Here is a 15563-nt window from a genome sequence, read left to right as displayed (position 1 = left end):
TAAGTAGCTAGTAACACTCAATTGTAAGGAAGTAAAAGGATCATCAATTGCTAAGATCTCAATCTCATCCTCCTCCATTAATCACAATGTTCAGTCTCAGACCTTAATTTCTCGATGATAGTATATGTTCCGTACATTGTTATGTGATCGACAAACAGTGTAAATAATTAATCAACCCGACACCGAGGTATAAATTAAGCCAGGAACGATCAAACGATGATTAAAACCTGTGTATCATTTCACTCTTCAAGTCTCGATTGACTAACAATGAGTCTGTATTCGCTGAACAAGTCTTCAGACTACTTCTAAATTCCCGACTCACTAAAATCCTCAACCGGGACTTGAACCCGAGACTTAAATTCTCGAATATTCCCAAAACCTGTTCAAGAGCGTCTACGATCCCCTAAGCAAAAACTGCTTCCATCCGCAAGAAGCAGTGGATCGTGTCCGAAATAATTCGAACACGAGTAGCGACAAGCTTCCAGGAGACCGTTGAGCAAAAGGAAGAGTCCTCGGTTGGACCATCGAGGATACTTTAAATAGCATACCCGGCTGGCAAAGTAGGTGAGGAACCGGCTACAGAAAGAGAGACACACAGAGAGTGGGAGGAAGAAAGAGAAATGGATCTCGATCATGGCGAACTATTCGTGGTAACGGTACATCTCCTGGAACCGCAGGTCAAGCTACGGTTTCGGATTTATTCGGTGTTCTCCTGTGTCGAACGTTGCCGCGGGGCCCGGGCCCCTCGTGCAGCGTCACGTGCTCTAGCTTCTGTGCCCCGAGGGGAGGGGGCAGGCCGCTGGCGAATTAGCCTTCTTCTCAGGAAAGTCACGAGACCACGTCGAAAATTCCCGGGCCGAGCGGGACGTGACGCGAATCTTGTTTAGGGTCCGACGGAACCCACGGACCAGCGCCGGGCCCCATCGTGCCAATAATTTCTATATCGGGCCTCAGCTAGACGAATGAACACGACGTCATCGCTGGACTTCGAACCTTTAGGCAGAATAAAAATTCTTTGCATTGGGCCAAAGGGATTAGCGGTCAGGGCCCCAGCCCAGGTAATAACTCATGCGCGTTGAGCCCGATCTATGGGTCCATGGATAGAAAAAAACGAAAAAGTCACTCGGTCGCTGGGGAATCTCTATGGTGGCTCGCTTCCTCAAGTGGATCGGTCTACAGACTCGAAATCGTATGCGGTAGCCATTTATTTGGTCATCGCGAGAGGAGTTTTATGTTCAGATTATCTTCGATTGGGCCCAACAGGTTTATTCCGGTTGACTTTATTATTTCTCCTTTTTTTCTTCTCCCTCTTCTTGTACAGCTTGACGACGAACCGAGGAATTCATAGAAGCTCTTTAGAAGCGAATATTGAATCTTTTAATCAAGGTTACCAGCGTCTCGAGAGCACAGAGATTATGCAAGAGTCCTGACCAGGCTAAGGTTGGAGGCATTGCTCAAGTGATACTCGTAGGTGATTTTATAATTAAATTTACGTTAACGAGCCTGTAACCCAGATCCGACAGGGATAAAAGATTCGATGATGCGGTGTCGGAGAGCTGCGTGCGCTCTCCTGGTTCGACGCGTTGGCTAACTTTTATGACCCGGTCGAAAGACCAGTTCGACCCGATAGACTCCCTCGGAGAATGCTTAATTCTTCCGTGAGACGCATTCCGATGGACTTAATTGAAAATTCTTCAGTTCTTTATTCATCCATTAAACATCCGCCGCGGAAGACGATTCGATCGGACTTAAAAGTGGCCGGGATTTATCAGCCGCGCCGAGGAATGAAGCAACGGATAAACAACAGCGAAAAATGATTGAAAAGTCGCGAAATTAAAAGATTAAAATTAAACAATTTCTAGGAGACTCGCCAGGTTATCCGAAGAAGTAAAATCCCTGAGAAACGAGGGAATATTGTAACGTGTGCCAGAGTGGCATAGTTTTTAGCGGTGAAGTCCAAAGTCAGAGGGCGTGGTTTGGATCAAGGTCTCGGACCTTGAGAAGATAGATTGGGCAATCATTAATCCGGTCCACGAGGCGTCGATTATTTTCGAGTATCCGATGTGGGGAAATTGATAATTTGTTAGTAGATAATTATTTTTAACCCTTGACAGATTTCAAATTTTTTATTTCCCAATTATTGAGATTTTGAGATGGAAACGAATTTTGTAAAATAGACTTTTTTTATTTTGGAAAGGCAGTATGTAAGCACGTCGGTCTAAGTGCTTGGTAGTTCTTCCAGTGTTAAGCAGTTAGTTTTGAGGAAGGCAGAGTATTGGGTAGGGGCTGAAATAAAGCACGTTTACCCTAATTCAGGGCCTTTAGCTGGCTTCTCACCTGGCTGGTATCTCGTCGACCGATGTACATGCGCGTGTGCACGCGAGCGAGAGAAGCTTCGTATCCGTGTGTTTTCCGTCTGCTCTTATCGTGAATCTCTCCCACTCGGCTTTCCCCGGGAGCCGCCGGATTCCATTCTCATAAATATTTGAAATTCGCAGTGCGCTTATTAATCGCGCGATTAATTAATCCCTGCATAGGGTCCGCTCGGTACAGATAATAACCAGGTGAGGTAATTCCGCGATATTTAACTTGGGATCCGCCATTAGGCAACCCAAAGGGAATAAATCCCTACCTACATTACACAGATACACACGTCCATAGGATATTTCATTCTCTCTCTCTCTCTCTCTCTCTCTCTCTCTCTCTCTCTCGCTTGCTCTCTAACATACTCTTCGTATCTTTTTCCTCGTCTGGCAACCTGGACGCGAGCGCTAACGAGAAATAAAATCTAATCGCTCGAAAAGCTGAATCTCCGCCGGCGTCGCTGCGTGTACAAGCGGCTCAGATGACTTGCTACCCGCCGCGGAGTTAGAGCTACGTGCTATTGACCTTTACGCTCAATGATTCGCCATAGGCTCGCGTCAGTTCTGAAGTAATTGGCCGAATAAATTTATTGCGAGTGCCGCGCGAGCTACGCCCGGCGTATCACGCGAGATCGACGCCTTCCCCACCTACCTAAACGCCTCTTTTCGCACTCACTATACTTGAATCGTTCGGATAACAGAGTACCTCTATCTACTCCTTCCACTAACACTTCTTACGTTCCATAATGATACTTGACGATTACAAAATTGAAGGATGTAGCATCTTCGCATTTCGTATAATTTGTAGCATACAAAATTGCCCCTGAGGGCAATGCTTTATGGCGAACAATGTGGAAGGAAGAAAAGCGATACAGATTTTATAAATTATTTTCTGATTGCTCCTTGTTACATAAATTTCCTACTAGGAATATTTTACTATTTTAGGAGGAATCATGCACTTACGGCTAATCCTGTTCGCATAAGCGGAGTGCAGTGCTAATGCCCGTGTCTAATAGACCATCGATCGTCGACTAATCGGCCGGATCGATTATTGGGGTCCGCGCGAGGCCGTTTGACCCTCCTCGATCGAATCCACATGAGAACGCGAGGACTCGGAGGCCCCTGCGATCGATCATAAGAGGTCACCTGCTCGATCGACCACGAAATTCTTGTCGATCCCTGGATCGAATCCACCGAACGTTGTTTAAGATCGAATAGATAACATGTCTATCCGATATTGATTACAATTGACTCGTTTAAAATTTTTTTTCTTGTAGGATATGAAGTTCAACGTCTTTTGAGAAGTAGACTAAGAGAGGTGATATGGAAACAAATATTAGCTCATTATGCTAATGCTATGATTGGAATTTGAGCCGGAACAATTCGCTGATCTAGGAATCATGGGAAGCTCGCGACGATCATTGAATCTTTCATGAATGTGGATGAGAGCCGTGGCTTCTGTGAATAGCGCTGGGACTGATTAAAAGTGACAGCAGTCTGAACCGAGAGCATGATGGAATAACTTCCAGAGTTTTTATTCTGAATGACTGTGGTCGTCAAGCTGCCAGACTACCGAACGATTTTAGGACATCAAGGAAATTACAATGCTTCAGTGAGCAAAACTATTAAGATACAGAATTAACGCTTAGTGTAAACTATATTTCTCTCTGTTGGCGATGATTATATAAGACCCTTTCCCTCCCACGATTATGTTAATTCTTATGATAACCACAGGGGAAGTGCTGTTCACGCTTTTCGAATTTACATAACGTGTAAAATTAGGTAAATTGATTTTCTACTGTTTCGAAATTGACGCTTCCAGGTTTCGCGAGTAGTAATTAAACCGCGGTTTTTTCATGAAGGTGAAAAATTTAATGTGGTAGAGAAATTGTCAGCAAATATGCAGTTCACTTATATACAGGCAAAATGACTTTTCGATACCCTAACGTCTATTAAGTATCACGTCCGTAATCATCTCGGCGAGCAGAATCGGTCTCGGTCATAGCGTTCCGCAGCCTCTCCCACGGGCGGAAGCAGATGCAGACCACGGGTAGCTCGTCGATTTATCTATTCGCGCTTGGTGTCCGCGGTTAGGCGTTTATTATCGACTTTCCTCGAATTCCGCTTGGCGATCCAAGTCGGGTAGATTCTATCTGCCGTGTGTGTCTCGTGTTCGGCGGTTCCCGTCGATTCCTCAAGGAAGGACATGGGGCCTTATATAAGAAGCATTCGCGGGCCCCGGGAGAAACGAGGATGAGAAGAGGACACACGCGGCCCAGGGGGATAGGGCCGGTGAACGGGGAAGACAGACGGATAGAATGTAATCTATTAGTCTCGGTCTAAGACTGGCTGGCACAAAGAGGAGTCATACCGATCGTGGAACATCGCGGAACCGGTCCCGACCTCCGAAGATTAACGAGAGGGAAGGGAGAGAAGGTCCGCGCTCCTACAACCGGAAACGACGATGCTCTCCGGCCTCTCTCAGCCAAAATCGTTCGGACCCAGTCGCCAGCCAAAAAGCAAAAATCTCGAGGATTATTCGGTTGGCCCGGTGAACTCGGCCGGGGCGAGATTCCGGTCTCCGGTGACCCTGCGCGTCGCGTCGCCTCCGAAAGGGGTCTGGGTTAAAAGGAGCTGAGGACAAAGGAGGATCCTCCGAGAACCAGCGAAACGAGAGGATCCCGAAAGGATCCACACGGAGAGTTCTCGCTTCGAGCACCCAGTATACACACCGCGAGACGAGGAACCGGGGAACACGCTCTTTATCTCTGTCCCTCGCCCCCTCTCCTCTTTCCCTCCTCCGCAGGTTCTATCCGAGTCGGTTCCTCTTTCGTTCGCCTGTCTCTGTCGGCGTCCCTCTCTAGTCTCTTCCTGTTCCATCGTTCGTCTATGGTCTCTGTCTGTCGTTCAGTCTCTCCGCTCTACCCTCTCACGGATCGTCCCGGGGGCCCTCTCTTTCTCGCTTCGCCTCTGTGCAAAGTAAAGAGGAGAGCTCTCTGCCTTGGGTCGTTGGCCGTAAGTCGCCGTGACCCAGTGCGAGCGCTAGGACATTGACTCTGGCATCGCCATCGCCATCCGCGATACCAACTTCCCTCCGTCCCTGGCCTCCCGGGCCCCTCAACCTCCTCCTCCTACTCCCCCCACACCCCCTAACCCCTCTCCGCGGGGTCCCCACACCGACGGGGCCTCCACCTCCTCCCTCCCTCGCACACTGTACCTCCCCCGCTCCCGTATCGCCTACCGATTCCTCTATACCTCGTTCGGTTTGCACCGACGACTCGTACGCCTCCTTCTTTCTTTAACATCGTCTTCGTCTTCGTTGTCTTAAACCTCTTCATCTCCTTCTTCGACATCCGTCTTCATCCTTTTTGCCAGACTCCTCTTCTGCGACCGTCGCTGACGATGATCACGCTAGCTCGTCTAGCTTTCGCTGGTTTTCGCTACTTCCTTGTTCACTGGCTACTTAAGGGATTTTGGGTGAAGAATGAAGACTCTGCGTGAGCGAAGATGTTGGTTAAATGATCTTGAGATGGTTTATACTCTACTCTCGTCTTTGCCATTGGCTCTTACCCACCAGTGAAATTGCTCTCTGCGTACTTTCGTGATTTGAACGATTTTGGTCGAAACAAAATGATAAAAATGTTAATTAGCTTGTATCTAAATTATTGCTAAACTATCTGCACGTGTAAACATGTGATACCGAAAAGAAGCGCTCAGAGTACCGTTAGACACTAATCAGCTAATTTCTGGAGTTTACTTCTCGGTCCACGTCCTTTCATTTCGCCATTTTGAGCCAACAAGTTTCCTTATCGCGTTTCCTATCAACTTTAACGCGTTCGACTACCAAATACCCAAACGATAGCGGTTCGAATACCTGTAGATATTAATCACTCGCGTGCTCTCATTGTACTCCTTTTCGCCAGCATGCTTCCTTTTCGCGTTTCCTGCCAATTCGAACGCTTCCAATTACCAAAAAGTCAAAAACCAGGACTGGGTACCAGAATGTCACTCAGGTGATTACAGGACAACCCTGTTCGGTGTCCGCGGCGGAAATGGGTCCCGAATATGGTAGCCCATGGAAACTGTTGCATAAATTGGGGTCTGTTTACGGAAGGAGCCGGAAGGAACGATCGCATGGCCGCGCGGCGCGGCGCGGCGTGCGCTCGCGCGCGTTCCTCGCGGGAAGTGGCGCGTTGTGGTTTCTTGGTTTATGAACCGAGGCCGTGGTAACGATCGGTTTCTCCCCGAATACTATATTCCGCCCGGGATTAATCGACGCTCCGGTCCTGTTGCCAGTTTCACTGATTAACCATCACTTTCTGCCACGATCCAAGAAGACTGATGAACATCTGTGCAGATGAATGCAGTCTAGTGACATCACTACTGCCTCCTATTTGCAGAAAATCTTCTTCTACCAGTTGTGCATCACCTCAGACATAGCTAAATTAAAATCTATAGGTGAGGGTCGATTAGATTAGAATGGTAGAAAAATTTCGTGCATGCTTAGAAGTGATTGCCGCACACAGGAAAAGAAAGTGTCGCATGCAATGAACCACTTCGGTTTTCAAACCTTTGGAAAGGTCTTTGTAAAGAAGACTTCCTCGACTGACAAAGCGGTCGAAATTTTCTTAAGCTGTTCGCGGGCGTGTCTGAATAATCCAGAAGCAGAGAAGGATGGACAATGGGTAAAAAGGTGGGATGGAGACTTGACCCGCAGCAGGCAATACTCGAAGTCAGCTGACTTCCACCGCCTCTCAGCTGTGAATCCTCGCACAAGAATAAACGATGATCCGAAAAATGGGACAAAATTTACACCGGTGCATGAAAGAAGGAAACCCTGGAAGAACGTCTCATTGAATACTTGCGCAATGATCATTGTATAATTAGAGTCGTCTCGGTTCTAAAAATAGAGGGCCGACAGATTGGAATCGTGCGTACCAGGCGGAGTATTCACGTTTAAACAGTTTTCATGGTTGAGGTCGAGCCGGCCACCTTGAAACGAGGTGGAGCGTTCAATGTCAGCCACCAGGTTCACCCACTCGACCCGGGCCATGAGAGACACGTGTCCCTGTCCACCGAATCGATTGTTTCTGTGAAAAAGTTCTAACGCCTCGCGATTGTTCTCACCGTGTGCCCCGGAGAATGGAAAATTTACCGCTCTGCCCGTCGGTTGCCATTGTTCACTGGACCGATCGCAGATAAAAACGGGGAGATTCTAACGCCTCGATGCGATCTGCCGCACACCGAGACCAAACTTTTCGAGAGATAAATGATCGCCGCTGAAAAATTCACTCTTCGCTGACCATAGCTCCTTTGGGGTCCAGTTTTTTTGTTTTATTGTCGCGGTAGGCGCAGAATTTTCAAAATCGTACATTCCAGGTTGACATCTCGATCTTTCGAAGCTCTGTTAAAATTTACTATTCAATTTTCAGCATCTTCCGTCCGCAGTTTCACTATTTTGTTGGTCAGAGTATTACACGATTCCACGGATTATAAATTTCAATCAACCTAAAAAAATTGTGAAAATTTTTTTGCTCCATTAACCAAGCGTGCAGTGCATTCAATCAGTAATATAGATCTTTGTAACTTCCCCGACAGTTCTAACAGCAAATCCTGCTAAGTCATCAGCAAGCAGACTCAAACCTGATCCTCGGCAGCCTAAGAAACGTCAAATTCCGGCGTCCGTTTCGCTCTATCGCAGCGACACCGTCGACAGTCAGAAAAACCGGTGTCCCTGTTCATTGGATCGCGTCCAATCGGCGATTCATCGGTCAGACAATACATGGTAGCCGTATCATCGCGGTATCGGCCTGCTAGCGTCGTCGAGGAGGAGGCTTCGTTCGAAGGCTCGTCTTCGAAACCTGATTTTCTCCGTTTCACTTTCACGGATGCGCGGCGCGGCGCGGAGTCTAACTCACAGCCCGGCGTTGAACTTCCTCGTCTTCCCCAAGGAAGGTCGTAGAGGGAAGCGAATAACAGAGGAGCCAGGAGGGCAGAAAAACCTGGAGGAAAGAGCGAAGGCCGCTGGACAAAGAGAGGGGCAAAGCACGACGAAGAGAAGACGAAGAAGATCGAAGAGAGACGAAGTAGAGGTTCTAAGCTCGCATTTTGTACGAAGCGTTGCGGAGCGTGTAAAGCGTCTGCAAGCAACGAAACTCGAGGCTTCTTTGAGTCAATCGTACCAGGAAGACCGGCGTCCAATTAGGTAGCCGCCAACAGCGGAAGCCCGGCCAACTTCCCGATCGTAAAATATATCCATCCTGATAAGCGACAGAGGTCCTGGCTCGCTCGGGTGTCCTAATGAGATGCACGGGAAAGGACTCGGCTCGCTTTCGCGTCACGTTTCCTCGTGCACAACCACACTCCGGCGACATAGAAGACCGAAACTGTAAGCCCACGGCTGGGTCACTCGAATTCGGGATTCACGCGGGCCACCTTTTTAACTAACATCTATCTATTTTTTCCCCCGTCGAGGGTGCAGGCACCGAACAGAGAGAATCGTTCGTTCTCTGCATCCCCGTGTCACGTGTCCCTTCGTTGATTGATGGAAGGAAGTGTGGCGATGTGCGTGACGCTTTTTCTCTCTTCTCTTCTTTTAGTTGTGATCATGGTTCCTTGATTCTTTTTTTGTGTAAACACGGGCCTGTAAGCTGCGGAAGATGGTCGGGATAGCAGTTCCAGGGAATCCGCTTCTACTTTGACGGCTGGCTTAATTGATTCTCGAGTGTATGATGTGAATATCCAAGCGTGGGAACCCTGGCTACGATTTGAGTACTTTTAAATCGGTTTACCAATTTCAACACCCAAAAAGCGCAACAAGGGTAGCAAAAAACATGTCTCAAGTTAAAGGATGAATCCCAAAATGACCGTTTACATAACACATGCTCCAAAAAATTAATGTCCATCGGAACATCCGGAAACTCACCCTACAGACCACGAACTCACCCTCATCCCTTAGCCACGTTGCAGGACGACGTGAAACTCTGTTAGTTCAATGATGCCGCGCACGTTCCCCCGGTTTTTTCTTATGGGAGGGGTAGGTCATCCCGTTATGCATTTTTCCAAGGGAAAAGGGGGAGGAGGTAGCGGAGAGAAAGGCGAACAGGCTGCGCCAGGAGGGAAAAAACCCGGGGAAGCATAGGAACGTCGTATGAAAAAATGCTGGCCACAGACAAAAAATCGGTGCATCCTGTGCCCTGACCTCTCGGAGTAGCATTCGGGTAACGCGGATACCGGTCCGATCGGCTGGCCAGTTCGAATACTCTCTCCTATACGTACATCCTATCCGATCTCGTTCGCCGGACCCTTTTTTATTTTCTCCTTTTGGATTCCCTCCGACCGCGCGCCACCCTCTCTTTTTCCACCGTGTGTCCCGTGGTCCCCTTTGTGCGCGCGCTCTCTCGCGTATTCGATTACGAGAATCTCGTGTTACGCGGCTGGCGCGTGCATCGCCTGCATCGAGACGCATCCGAGAGGCGTCGGGACGCTCCTTCGATACGGTGCACTTCGGTCTATGGAAGATAAACGCAACTGTACTGTAATTACCGTGTCAAACACAGAGGGGGACAGGTGTGACCAACGCTATGGAATTACTGAAAAATAATAAATTAGATAAATGATTTTTAAAAATATAAATAAAATAAAAAATATTACACCCAATATACAGGCATGGTTTACCTTCCCACTATCCACCACTTTTTAGAGTGATCTTCTTCCAGATTTTTACATTTAATTATGAAAGAAGGTGTGTGCGTGTGCATATTATATCAGTATAATCAGTATTGATTTTTCTTCTTAAAGAGATTCATGATTGGTCAACAAAAAAAAGTGCGACGGAGCTGTTCCCCAGGATAACACGATCACAGCAATGGCAATGTTTTCTCGGAGAACAGAGCGGGCCAAGAGGGACCCGGGCTATTTATTACCTAATAAAATTTGATACGGCTCTAACAGGGGTTGCTAATGAACTCTCTTTGCTGGCGGAGGTTTCTAACAACTGCGTTTTGTTGCGAGCCGATGGAAACAAACGATTCCACAATGGACGCACGTCCGGCAGTCGTTCCTCGCGGACACGGCAGGCCATCGGTCCTCGTAAAGGACTTTTATGAGTTTGCGAACCTCCGAAAATAGCTGCACAATCGGAACCGGTTTCGGTGTAATCCTCGCTGATTTCTGTGTAGGCCCGCAATTTCAATAAGTAAACATTTCCGTCGCTGCAACCACACGACACAATTATACCGGTTTTCGTCGCGAGCGCTCTTTATTTTACGGATTTAGTATTAATTCCCGGGGGCGGCGAATGAGCATCCGGGTACGGAATTTCGTATGAAAACGCTGTCGTTCTGGTTAACGTTGTTTTGAAGAAAAGGAACCGGGTTAGTGTTCAAACACGGTGGAGTTATCGCTCTTCGTCATCTGTGTAACCAATTTTCACCGTGGGACGATAATGAGAACAAACTTTGGGAACGCTTTAGCAGAATTCGGGGAACGTTGGGTACACGAAGATGTTGGTGTACCGAAGGAAGAAGAGAGGTTAAATATTGTTAAGTTTCTTGTGTGTTAAGAAAATTGTCTGACTTTTGAGCTCTTCATTTTCAATCGAACGAAACGTGATCGTCAGAAATGAATCTGAACTTGCGGATGACTCTCGCAATCAGTAAACAAAGAGAGACGGCGGACGCGGACGAGACTTTCGAGCAGCGTGGATCGGCGAGTAAACAAAACGGAGTGAAAGGTCGGCGAAAGAGCGGAGAAGGAGCAGTGAACGAGAAACAGGAAGTGCTGGCGCGAATCAAATTCCCGGTAGGGTCACCGGCGAACCCATGCCGATGGCTGTGCCATGGTTGCGGTGCCGGTGTAGTATGGGAGATCGGCGGTTACGGTCAAGGACTCACTGACGTCAGCCTCGCCGGTCGTTAAAGTATTTAGGTCAAAAAGTCACTGTTGTGTGTTCGCCATTCATCGCAGAACTTGCCGTGCAAACGACCAATGTCCGATTTTACTGGGAATCGACGCCCGCCATGGGAGAACAGAATCCGCAACACACTCATCGGGGAAGCCCGTTTTTTTCGTCGGGTTTCGCTAATTATTTGAATTGCAAATCCCAACGGCGCCGCTTCAAAGAACGAGCCCCGTCGTCGTCCCGTTACTGGGGCATTAGGCGCAGGGACGCGCCTTCGAAAAATCATCCTCTGTCGTCGTTTCGCGCCGCCATGATAATTGGGAGACTCTCCAGAAAAGAAACCATCTCGCCGCGTGCTAATTCCCGAAAACGAGCGGGATAGCATCGAAGAAGAATTTTCTCGGCCGGACTTGTTTTTAATGGGTTAGTAACGTGTTTTCGAGATGAGGACCTCGTGCCGGCGCCGCACCTTAGCCTCTACAAATGGCCGCAACGGTACACTATCGAGAGTTCCGGGGAACGATATTGAATAATAAGGTTGCTGTAGCTTGTCGATAGATATTTTCGTCTCGGTTCTTTACATTTTGTGCTGACTCACTTGGCCAGGAAATTTGCATTTCATTGGGCTCGTGAGAATCGAGTTTCAGATGTTTAAAGATACTTGGAGATTGAAGTAGTTTAAAAGTGAGACACTGTAGGTTGAGGACTACTTCTTTGGTTAATTTTGTTATTTCTGAAAATATTTAAAAGATATTCCTTGAAGAATTACGTCATTTTTAACCTCGTAAAAAGTGTAAATTGACCCGCGGCACTTCCTGCACTCGGTTCGGATAGCAGAGGGCCCACAGTAACAAGTATACAGCAGTAACGGAGGATAGCAGGGAAGAATACAAGGGGTCCCCGGCGGTATCGTCGGCGCAGGGACGACAATGTCCGGCGATAACGAAAAGAAAGGAACAGCGGCCCGTAACGCGAAAATAATGGAACACGGAAACAGCCGGGGGCAGGCACGTGAAAACCGACGGTAATTAGAATTCTTCTGGCCACGTAACATCTGCGCCTAATACAGGAACTATCGCGTGGGTATAATCAGGGACAAGAATCGCGCGAACGAAACTCCTCCTGTTCTGCGTTACGGAAGAACCTTCGCCTGCTCGTTCTCGCTCGCGCGAGCGCGTTCGAAGTCTTTCGCCGTGAAAAGGTGGAATCAATTTGCCGGTCTCTGACGTAACAGCAGGATATTATATCCTGAAGACTCATTGTATCCTCGCCGAGCAAGTTTATCAATGGAATGCATCCGCCTCTGCGCGTGGCCGGCGATTTTCAAACACGCAGATGTAGTCTCAATACGACTGCTCCATTCCAGCCCCCTTTCTTCAGAGTTTCCGGCCAGCTTCCTGAACATTTTTCTGCAAATAGTAGCGGTCCGAACAGAAGCAAACTCTCCTGGATCACTAGGTACCTTGATCTTTTTATCCTAGAATTTTTGGACGCTTGGAATTGCTGAAGTTCTCAAGATAGCATCTGTCTATGTAGACTGTGAATTATTTTCTACAGCTAATATATAATGTTGTAGCATGTCCTGAAATAAAAGGGACGAAACAAGTTTGACCAAGAGGACTCGGAAAAATGTTCCCAGGCATACTAAAATCGCACGTTAGCGAGGCAGCGAAGTCCCGAGGGTGAATCGTCGATCGAAAGGTTAATTCCCTGGTCGAGAGGCTGCGTCTTGGCTCCCGCGGCAGCGTGATCCTGCTCGTGACTGGGTATAATTAACCTTTTCCCTGACACGAATCCATCGCCGATAAAAGTGCCCACGGAGACAATAAATACCTCGGGCAGAGGCATCCTCTTCGAGGTCACGTCGATCGTTTTCCACTTCCAGCGAGCGCGCGCGCGCGTACCGGTGAATGACGGACTGCCATGCGATAGGAATAGATAGTCGGCGGCGGCGGCGGCGACGACGGCGACGACGACGACGACGATAACCGACGAAGAGAACGACGAAGAGCGCGACGACGAAAGGCCAAGGGGAGAAAGGAAAAATAGGAAAAACACGAGGCGCGTGTGGGCAGACCGGCACCTATTTTCCTCGCGCTCAGGGGTCACGGTGTCCCCCCACCCTCTCCCCTCTCCAAGGGAACCAAGCGGGGCCCCGTTCGTCTGCCCCCTCCACACCGTGGATCGGGCCCAGGTGGTTTGCAACCCCCCTCGATCAAGGAACGCGTCGGCTCGCGTACCGCGAAGCGCAGGTTACATAATTATTCCGGTCGTGCCTCGCGAGCGTTTCTTGGCCAATGGGATTGTGGTTCTATGGGACAGTGGACGGTGTCCCCATAGAAGCCACGCCTCGTGACCCAGACTCCCACATAACTGTTCTCGAAACATCATCGGCAGTCCGAATGAATCGACGAGGAAAGAAAGTAGCCGGCCCGACGCGGACAAGAGCGAGAGAACCACTACACAGGCGGAACGAGACCGACGCCGGCACCGGCGAACAGAAGGACGAAGAAGAAGAAGACGAAGAAGACACGCATTGAGTATTAGCGATTCCCGCGACGCCTCGGCGGAGTCGCGCAAGTGTTTGAAATTAGACTTCCCCATAGACGTCGGCGTACACCAGCCAGCGCACGATTTTAGGGGACACGAGAGGCTATTGATGGTGGTCCATCATCTTTGACCATGAACTTAAGAGTTTGTATGATTTTTATTACAGCATATACTTCGATAAACCTGTATAATTGTTTTTAATTAAAGCATCTGAAACCGATCAATTGATAGGTGGTGGTAGGTTTCGTGTTAACATCCCTAAAGTCCGGCAATCGGCGAAAGTTCAAGCGGACATCCTTCATCTCCATGAAAGCGGTCGCGCGAACAAAATGCTGCGGCATGTAAAACGATTTGAAAAGATCTCTGAATTCCTGACATTGTCGACCGCTGTCCACTGACCAGCCTAGAGAGGCGAGTGTGCCACACGCCCGTCCGTCAAATTAGGGGATGAAAAATGGTCCTGGATCGGCACTTCATGCCTTAGGCTACTTTGCGGTCACTCTTTCTTCTTTTTTCACTCGCGTGGCCGCACTCACCGGGAAAATATCTGCCAGGATTACCGGGGAAGAATGCCTCTCGGACAGAGTCCACTGTAAAGGGCTTTTTAGTTAACCGGCGCCCATTCATCCCTGAACGAAGGGACACTCGAAGGGCGGCGTGGTAGTCGTGAAAGATCACCCGCGGACGGATGACAGATGCGAAAGGGTCCGTCGCGCGGCTAATTGCCAATTAAAAAGACATTTCTCGTGGTCGCACGGCTGGACAAAGTTTTTCCCGAGGACAAGGCGCCCTGTGGGCCATCTGCACGATTTTCCAGAACGGCTGGACGTCGATCTTCTTTCATACAACGATCATTCTTCGAGCAAACGGACCATCGGGGCGGATTGTTGTCGAGGAACAAATGGTTTTTTAAACAGACGCGGCGCCCACCCTTGCTGGACCTTACCCCGGCCCTTGAAGCCATTGTAATGCATGAGCATTATATGCATATATATGTATATCCTGATGCTGAGGCGTTCAAAAATTTATGCAGCAGAATTTCCATTATCTGGACCTCTGGTGTCAGGATTCTTTATTGAATACTTTCCACAAAGTTTGATTTCAACTAATCTATACATATTAATTATTAGGTTGTCATCTGTGTGGCAGCTGTATGGTTAAAACAAAATTGAACACATGAATCGTCACTAGTTTATTTTAATTTCCTTAGACCAACTAAATTAATTGCGTGCACTAAATTGCAGTGTCCGAAAAGAAAAGTTGCGTGTCTTCAGCGTAGCTTTAAGACCAGTCGGAAAGAATGGAATATAAAGCGTGGAAACATCAAGTGTTCGAGACGGACGTCCCACGCGATCCTGCAGGGAACCTCGTGTCGCAGGGAGAAATGACGCGCGACGTAGAGTTAGCGCGATGCAACGTGCAACGCCGGGGTCCCGGAAAAGCGATATCTCTGCGCGCGTGTATAGCAGGCTCGCGTCGGTCACCGGTTCGAGAAATATCGTTCGTCGAACAATGGGAAGGAGCGCTTGCTTAGGAAGCGATAACAGAATCGAGGCAGCATATCACGGACCTTGAATTGCGCCGGGCACACCTCCGTTCTACCATTACGCGGCCACTTGGCACCGGCCACGCTGTGTGCGTCTACCAGCCGCATACATCGCGAATTTTTCCACGGGGTGATCTATGCGTTCTACGATTACGCGGCGTTCTTCTCATTCTCGAAACGCGCGCCGTTCCGGCTCGAAGAG

The 15563-nt window shown here is 48.6% G+C and overlaps 1 long non-coding RNA gene across 1 annotated transcript; it reads left to right on the top strand.

Annotated features, from left to right (window-relative positions):
* The first annotated feature begins 12979 nt into the window (after window positions 1-12979).
* LOC143216499 (uncharacterized) lies at window positions 12980-14377 on the top strand. The gene is made up of 2 exons (XR_013010571.1): window positions 12980-13959; window positions 14047-14377. It is a non-coding gene; the product is annotated as an uncharacterized LOC143216499 (long non-coding RNA).
* The last annotated feature ends 1186 nt before the right edge of the window (window positions 14378-15563 follow it).

The sequence above is a fragment of the Lasioglossum baleicum genome, chromosome 15 (genome assembly GCF_051020765.1).
Source record: "Lasioglossum baleicum chromosome 15, iyLasBale1, whole genome shotgun sequence".
In the NCBI taxonomy this organism is placed as follows: domain Eukaryota; kingdom Metazoa; phylum Arthropoda; class Insecta; order Hymenoptera; family Halictidae; genus Lasioglossum; species Lasioglossum baleicum.
This window is presented reverse-complemented; position numbering and strand designations above follow the sequence as displayed.